This window comes from Mesoplodon densirostris, chromosome 12 (assembly GCF_025265405.1).
Source record: "Mesoplodon densirostris isolate mMesDen1 chromosome 12, mMesDen1 primary haplotype, whole genome shotgun sequence".
Classification (NCBI taxonomy): Eukaryota; Metazoa; Chordata; class Mammalia; order Artiodactyla; family Ziphiidae; genus Mesoplodon; species Mesoplodon densirostris.
In genome coordinates, this window is record NC_082672.1 from 12,111,561 (window position 1) to 12,119,875 (window position 8,315).

Sequence of the window (8,315 nt, forward strand, 5' to 3'; positions counted from 1 at the left end):
AAGATGCAGCAGTGGGAAAGTCAGGGAGATTTGAAGCATGAGAGGGACTCAACTAGTTGTTGCTGTAGGGGCACCACATGGAATGCATGAGAAGGAATGTGGGCAGCCTCTAGGAGCAAAGACCAGCCAGGGGCAAGACCTTTGCTGACCATCAGCAAGGAAAGGGAGACCTCAGTCCTACAACTTCAAGGAACTAAATTCAGCCAATGACCAGAATAACCTTAGAAGTGGATTCATTCCAGAGCTTCAGAAAGGAGTGTAACGCTGCCATCACATTGAATTCTGCCTTATAATCCTTTAAGCAGAAGACCCAGCTAAGCTAAGCTATACCTGGAAATTCTGACCTATAGAACTGTGTGATAATAAATGGGTGTTGTTTTTTTTTTTCATTTTACAAATTTAATCAGTTATACATATACATATGTTTCCATATCCCCTCCCTTTTGCGTCTCCCTCCCACCCTCCCTATCCCACCCCTCCAGGCAGTCACAAAGCACCGAGCTGATCTCCCTGTGCTATGCGGCTGCTTCCCACTAGCTATCTACCTTACGTTTGGTAGTGTATATATGTCCATGCCGCTCTTTCACTTTGTCACAGCTTACCCTTCCCCCTCCCCATATCCTCAAGTCCATGCTCTAGTAGGTCTGTGTCTTTATTCCTGTCTTACCCCTATGTTCTTGATGACATTTTTTTCTTAAATTCCATATATATGTGTCAGCATACAGTATCTGTCTTTCTCTTTCTGACTTACTTCACTCTGTATGACAGACTCTAGGTCCATCCACCTCATTACAAATAGCTCAATTTCATTTCTTTTTATGGCTGAGTAATATTCCATTGTATATATGTGCCACATCTTCTTTATCCATTCATCCGATGATGGACACTTAGGTTGTTTCCATCTCCGGGCTATTGTAAATAGGGCTGCTATGAACATTTTGGTACATGTCTCTTTTTGAATTATGGTTTTCTCAGGGTATATGCCCAGTAGTGGGATTGCTGGGTCATATGGTAGTTCTATTTGTAGTTTTTTAAGGAACCTCCATACCGTTCTCCATAGTGGCTGTACCAATTCACATTCCCACCAGCAGTGCAAGAGTGTTCTCTTTTTTCCACACCCTCTCCAGCATTTATTGTTTCTAGATTTTTTGATGATGGCCATTCTGACTGGTGTGAGATGATATCTCATTGTAGTTTTGATTTGCATTTCTCTAATGAGTAAAGATGTTGAGCATCCTTTCATGTGTTTGTTGGCTGTCTGTATATCTTCTGTGGAGAAATGTCTATTTAGGTCTTCTGCCCATTTTTGGATTGGGTTGTTTGTTTTTTTGCTATTGAGCTGCATGAGCTGCTTATAAATTTTGGAGATTAATCCTTTGTCAGTTGCTTCATTTGCAAATATTTTCTACCATTCTGAGGGTTGTCTTTTGGTCTTGTTTATGGTTTCCTTTGCTGTGCAAAAGCTTTGAAGTTTCATTAGGTCCCATGTGTTTATTTTTGTCTTTATTTCCATTTCTCTAGGAGGTGGGTCAAAAAGGATCTTGCTGTGATTTATGTCATAGAGTGTTCTGCCTATGTTTTCCTCTAGGAGTTTGATAGTGTCTGGCCTTACATTTAGGTATTTAATCCATTTTGAGCTAAGTTTTGTGTATGGTGTTAGGGAGTGATCTAATCTCATACTTTTACATGTCCCTGTCCAGTTTTCCCAGCACCACTTATTGAAGAGACTGTCCTTTCTCCACTGTACATTCCTGCCTCCTTTATCAAAGATAAGGTGACCATATGTCCATGGGTTTATCTCTGGGCTTTCTATCCTGTTCCATTGATCTATCTTTCTGTTTTTGGGCCAGTACCATACTGTCTTGATTACTGTAGCTTTGTAGTATAGTCTGAAGTCAGGGAGCCTGATTCCTCCAGCTCCGTTTTTCGTTCTCAAGATTGCTTTGGCTATTCGGGGTCTTTTGTGTTTCCATATAAATTGTGAAATTTTTTGTTCTAGTTCTGTGAAAAATGCCATTGGTAGTTTGATAGGGATTGCATTGAATCTGTAGATTGCTTTGGGTAGTAGAGTCATTTTCACAATGTTGATTCTTCCAATCCAAGAACATGGTACATCTCTCCATCTATTTGTATCATCTTTAATTTCTTTCATCAGTGTCTTATAATTTTCTGCATACAGGTCTTTTGTCTCCTTAGGTAGGTTTATTCCTAGATATTTTATTCTTTTTGTTGCAGTGGTAAATGGGAGTGTTTTCTTGATTTCACTTTCAGATTTTTCATCATTAGTATATAGGAATGCCAGAGATTTCTGTGCATTAATTTTGTATCCTGCAACTTTACCAAATTCATTGATTAGCTCTAGTAATTTTCTGGTAGCATCTTTAGGATTCTCTATGTATAGTATCATGTCATCTGCAAAGAGTGACAGCTTTACTTCTTCTTTTCCCATTTGGATTCCTTTTATTTCCTTTTCTTCTCTGATTGCTGTGGCTAAAACTTCCAAAACTATGTTGAATAAGAGTGGTGAGAGTGGGCAACCTTGTCTTGTTCCTGATCTTAGTGGAAATGGTTTCAGTTTTTCACCATTGAGGACGATGCTGGCTGTGGGTTTGTCATATATGGCCTTTATTATGTTGAGGAAAGTTCCCTCTATGCCTACTTTCTGCAGGGTTTTTATCATAAATGGGTGTTGAATTTTGTGAAAAACTTTCTCTGCATCTATTGAGATGATCATATGGTTTTTCTCCTTCAGTTTGTTAATATGGTGTATCACATTGATTGATTTGCGTATATTGAAGAATCCTTGCATTCCTGGAATAAACCCCACTTGATCATGGTGTATGACCTGATTAATGTGCTGTTGAATTCTGTTTGCTAGTATTTTGTTGAGGATTTTTGCATCTATGTTCATCAGTGATATTGGCCTGTAGTTTTCTTTCTTTGTGACATCCTTGTCTGGTTTTGGTATCAAGGTGATGGTGGCCTCGTAGAATGAGTTTGGGAGTGTTCCTCCCTCTGCTATATTTTGGAAGAGTTTGAGAAGGATAGGTGTTAGCTCTTCTCTAAATGCTTGATAGAATTCGCCTGTGAAGCCATCTGGTCCTGGGCTTTTGTTTGTTGGAAGATTTTTAATCACAGTTTCAATTTCAGTGCTTGTGATTGGTCTGTTCATATTTTCTATTTCTTCCTGATTCAGTCTTGGCAGGTTGTGCATTTCTAAGAATTTGTCCATTTCTTCCAGGTTGTCCATTTTATTGGCATAGAGTTGCTTATAGTAATCTCTCATGATCTTTTGTATTTCTGCAGTGTCAGTTGTTACTTCTCCTTTTTCATTTCTAATTCTATTGATTTGAGTCTTCTCCCTTTTTTTCTTGATGAGTCTGGCTAATGGTTTATCAATTTTGTTTATCTTCTCAAAGAACCAGCTTTTAGTGTTATTGATCTTTGCTATCGTTTCCTTCATTTCTTTTTCATTTATTTCTGATCTGATTTTTATGATTTCTTTCCTTCTGCTAACTTTGGGATGTTTTTGTTCTTCTTTCTCTAATTGCTTTAGGTGCAAGGTTAGGTTGTTTATTCGAGATATTTCCTGTTTCTTAAGGTGGGATTGTATTGCCATAAACTTCCCTCTTAGAACTGCTTTTGCTGCATCCCATAGGTTTTGGGTCGTCGTGTCTCCATTGTCATTTGTTTCTAGGTATTTTTTAATTTCCTCTTTGATTTCTTCAGTGATCACTTCGTTATTAAGTAGTGTATTGTTTAGCCTCCATGTGTTTGTATTTTTTACAGCTCTTTTCCTGTAATTGATATCTAGTCTCATAGCATTGTGGTCGGAAAAGATACTTGATACAATTTCAATTTTCTTAAATTTACCAAGGCTTGATTTGTGACCCAAGATATGGTCTATCCTGGAGAATGTTCCATGAGCACTTGAGAAAAATGTGTATTCTGTTGTTTTTGGATGGAATGTCCTATAAATATCAATTAAGTCCATCTTGTTTAATGTATCATTTAAAGCTTGTGTTTCCTTATTTATTTTCATTTTGGATGACCTCTCCATTGGTGAAAGTGGGGTGTTAAAGTCCCCTACTATGATTGTGTTACTGTCAATTTCTCCTTTTATGGCTGTTAATATTTCCCTTATGTATTGAGGTGCTCCTATGTTGGGTGCATAAATATTTACAATTGTTATATCTTCTTCTTGGATCAATCCCTTGATCATTATGTAGTGTCCTTCTTTGTCTCTTCTAGTAGTCTTTATTTTAAAGTCTATTTTGTCTGATATGAGAATTGCTACTCCAGCTTTCTTTTGGTTTCCATTTGCATGGAATATCTTTTTCCATCCCCTTACTTTCAGTCTGTATGTGTCTCTAGGTCTGAAGTGGGTCTCTTGTAGACAGCATATATATGGGTCTTGTTTTTGTATCCATTCAGCCAGTCTGTGTCTTTTGGTGGGAGCATTTAGTCCATTTACATTTAAGGTAATTATTGATATGTATGTTCCTATTCCCATTTTCTTAATTGCTTTGGGTTCGTTATTGTAGTTCTTTTCCTTCTGTTGTGTTTCTTGCCTAGAGAAGTTCCTTTAGCATTTGTTGTAAAGCTGGTTTGGTGCTGCTGAACTCTCTCAGCTTTTGCTTGTCTGTAAACGTTTTAATTTCTCCATCAAATCTGAATGAGATCCTTGCTGGGTAGAGTAATCTTGGTTGCAGGTTTTTCTCCTTCATCACTTTAATTATGTCCTGCCACTCCCTTCTGGCTTGTAGAGTTTCTGCTGAGAGATCAGCTGTTATCCTGATGGGGATTCCCTTGTGTGTTATTTGTTGTTTTTGCCTTGCTGCTTTTAATATGATTTCTTTGTGTTTAATTTTTTACAGTTTGATTAATATGTGTCTTGGTGTATTTCTCCTTGGATTTATTCTGTATGGGACTCTCTGTGCCTCCTGGACTTGATTAACTATTTCCTTTCCCATATTAGGGAAGTTTTCAACTATAATCTCTTCAAATATTTTCTCAGTCCCTTTCTTTTTCTCTTCTTCTTCTGGAACCCCTATAATTCGAATGTTGGTGCGTTTAATGTTGTCCCAGAGGTCTCTGAGACTGTCCTCTGTTCTTTTCATTCTTTTTTCTTTATTTTGCTCTGCAGCAGTTATTTCCACTATTTTATCTTCCACCTCACTTATCCGTTCTTCTGCCTCAGTTATTCTGCTATTGATCCCATCTAGAGTATTTTTTATTTCATTTATTGTGTTTTTAATCGATGCTTGATTCGTCTTTAGTTCTTCTAGGTCCTTGTTAACTGTTTCTTGCATTTTGTCTATTCTATTTCCAAGATTTTGGATCATCTTTACCATCATTATTCTGAATTCTTTTTCAGATAGACTGCCTATTACCTCTTCATTTGTTAGGTCTGGTGGGTTTTTATCTTGCTCCTTCTCCTGCTGTGTGTTTTTCTGTCTTCTCATTTTGCTTATGTTACTGTGTTTGGGGTCTCCTTTTTGCAGGCTGCAGGTTCGTAGTTCCCGTTGTTTTTGGTGTCTGTCCCCAGTGGCTAAGGTTGGTTTAGTGGGTTGTGTAGGCTTCTTGGTGGAGGGGACTACTGCCTGTGTTCTGGTGGATGAGGCTGGATCTTGTCTTTCTGGTGGGCAGGTCCACGTCTGGTGGTGTGTTTTGGGGTGTCTGCAGACTTTTTATGATTTGAGGCAGCCTCTCTGCTAATGGGTGGCGTTGTGTTCCTGTCTTGCTAGTTGTTTGGCATAGGGTGTCCAGCACTGTAGCTTGCTGGTCGTTGAGTGAAGCTGGGTGCTGGTGTTGAGATGGAGATCTCTGGAAGATTTTCGCCGTTTGATATTATGTGGAGCTGGGAGGTCTCTTGTGGACCAGTGTCCTGAAGTTCGCTCTCCCACCTCAGAGGCACAGCACTGACTCCTGGCTCCTCAATTTGGGATGATTTGTTGTCTATTCATGTATTCCACAGATGCAGGGTACATCAAGTTGATTGTGGAGCTTTAATCCGCTGCTTCTGAGGCTGCTGGGAGAGGTTTCCCTTTCTCCTCTTTGTTCTCACAGCTCCTGGGTCTCAGCTTTGGATTTGGCCCCGCCTCTGCGTGTAGGTCGCCGGAGGGCGTCTGTTCTTCGCTCAGACAGGACAGGGTTAAAGGAGCAGCCTCTTCGGGGACTCTGGCTCACTCAGGCCGGGCGGGAGGGAGGGGCACGGAGTGCGGGGCGAGCCTGCAGCGGCAGAGGTCGTCGTGACGTTGCACCAGCCCGAGGCGCGCCGTGCGTTCTCCCAGGGAAGCCGCCCCTGGATCCCGGGACCCCGGCAGCGGCAGGCTGCACAGGCTCCCGGAAGGGCAGTGTGGGCAGTGACCTGTGCTCGCACACAGGCCCCTTGGCGGCGGCAGCAGCAGCCCCAGCGTCCCACGCCCGTCTCTGGGCTCCGTGCTTTCAGCCGCGACTCGCGCCCGTCTCTGGAGCTCCTTTATGCGGCGCTCTTAATCCCCTCTCCTCGCGCACCAGGAAACCAAGAGGGAAGAAAAAGTCTCCTGCCTCTTCAGCAGCTCCAGAGTTTTCCCGGACTCCCTCCCGGCTAGCTGTGGCACATTAGCCCCCTTCAGGCTGAGTTCTCGCCGCCAGCCCCAGTCCTCTCCCTGCGCTCTGACCGAAGCCCGAGCCTCAGCTCCAGCGCCGCCCGCCCCGGCGGGGGAGCAGACAAGCCTCTCGGGCTGGTGAGTGCCGCTCGGCACCTCTCCTCTGTGCGGGAATCTCTCTGCATTGCCCTACCCAGGTATGTGGGGAGTTTCTTGCCTTTTGGGAGGTCTGGGGTCTTCTGCCAGCGTTCAGTAGGTGTTCTGTAGGAGTTGTTCCACGTGTAGCTGTATTTCTCATGGGTGTTGTTTTAAGTGCTAAATTTGTGGCAATTTGTTATGGCAGAAATAGAAACTAATACAACACTAAACTCCCTCTGATGGACAATTTGTCTGAAGCTTTTATATTTGAGGATTCAAGCAGTGATGACCCGATAAGCAAACCTATGGAGATGGTGCCAGTTTTTAATTCCAGTGTCATTTATTTGCCTACAGACATTTGTCTAGTAAATGAAATAACTTGGTGAATAATTGAAACTTTGCTATTTGATACCTTTTCAATTATTCAGTAACAAAAGAGAATGACAGTATCATTCCCAGAGAGTTTAAATAAATATTTCTCTCCTGAATTTATTTAACTCTTACACTGTGACCATAATGTCAAGGCTACCAGGCTGACAGTGAAGATTGGAAAACTTCCTTTGAATTATTCTTTTGGGCATTGCATGTGAGGTCGCTGTAGGTTAGTGAAGCACATAGGTTAGTATTTTCATCAAGATGCAGTCCTTCTAAAAGGATCTTTCTTGTTCCTTTGAACTAAGGAAGCTAACTTTGAGAATAAAATTCCTTGACAATCTAAACAGTAGAATTGGAGTGTTGTAACTTTGGGGAGATGGTTATATAGCTGATCATTAGTTAACTCACAGCAAGATTATTTTTATTAACAACACAAGAATAGTAGTAAAGCATGGAAAAGAGAGGAGTGGTCTCTCTAGGATACAGTGAGTGGTTTGGAAAGATCACGATTATTTATGTGGTAACTCTGAGTCAATACTCCAGAGGAGGGAATGCTTTTCAGTATCACTAACGAGGTCTTAACCCTTCACATGGTTTCTCCCCATCCTTTCATTTAATATTATAGTACGTTAGCTGATAATAACAGATTACCAATTACCTCCTTCCAAACATAAATTTCAGAAGCAGAAGATTCTATTTTCTGTCTTCTGACCTTAACAACAAAACTAGAAGAGAAAAAGATGCTGGTACCTGCCTAGAAAATGTTCTGCACTGCAGAACGTGGTAGAGAGAATTAAACCCCTGCCAGGAGAACTTCCACTTTGATAATAAGAATACACCATATCTCACTTACAATGTATGGTCTCTAGTAAAGGAGTATCAGAAAAATTGAGGGGAAATTCTCCTTATTGAGTCAACATTTATTTTTTAAATTGTACCCGGACATCTGTAAAGGGCAAACTCAAAGTGGAGCTTAAGAACTAAATGCTATGTAATATGTCCTCTTTTTAAGAAGGACAATACCATCTCAAGTGGATAAAATTTCCTGGTTTGAAAAAGTCCTCTAGAAAGGAGAATTTCCCAGTGTCCTATGGCAACTCATATTGATACAGCATTTTTGGAACACTTACTGTCATATATAACTCAGCTGTTGAAGTCTGCTTCTTCTTGAAAACTCTTTCAGTCAATCTTTATTAAGTACCTACCATGGTC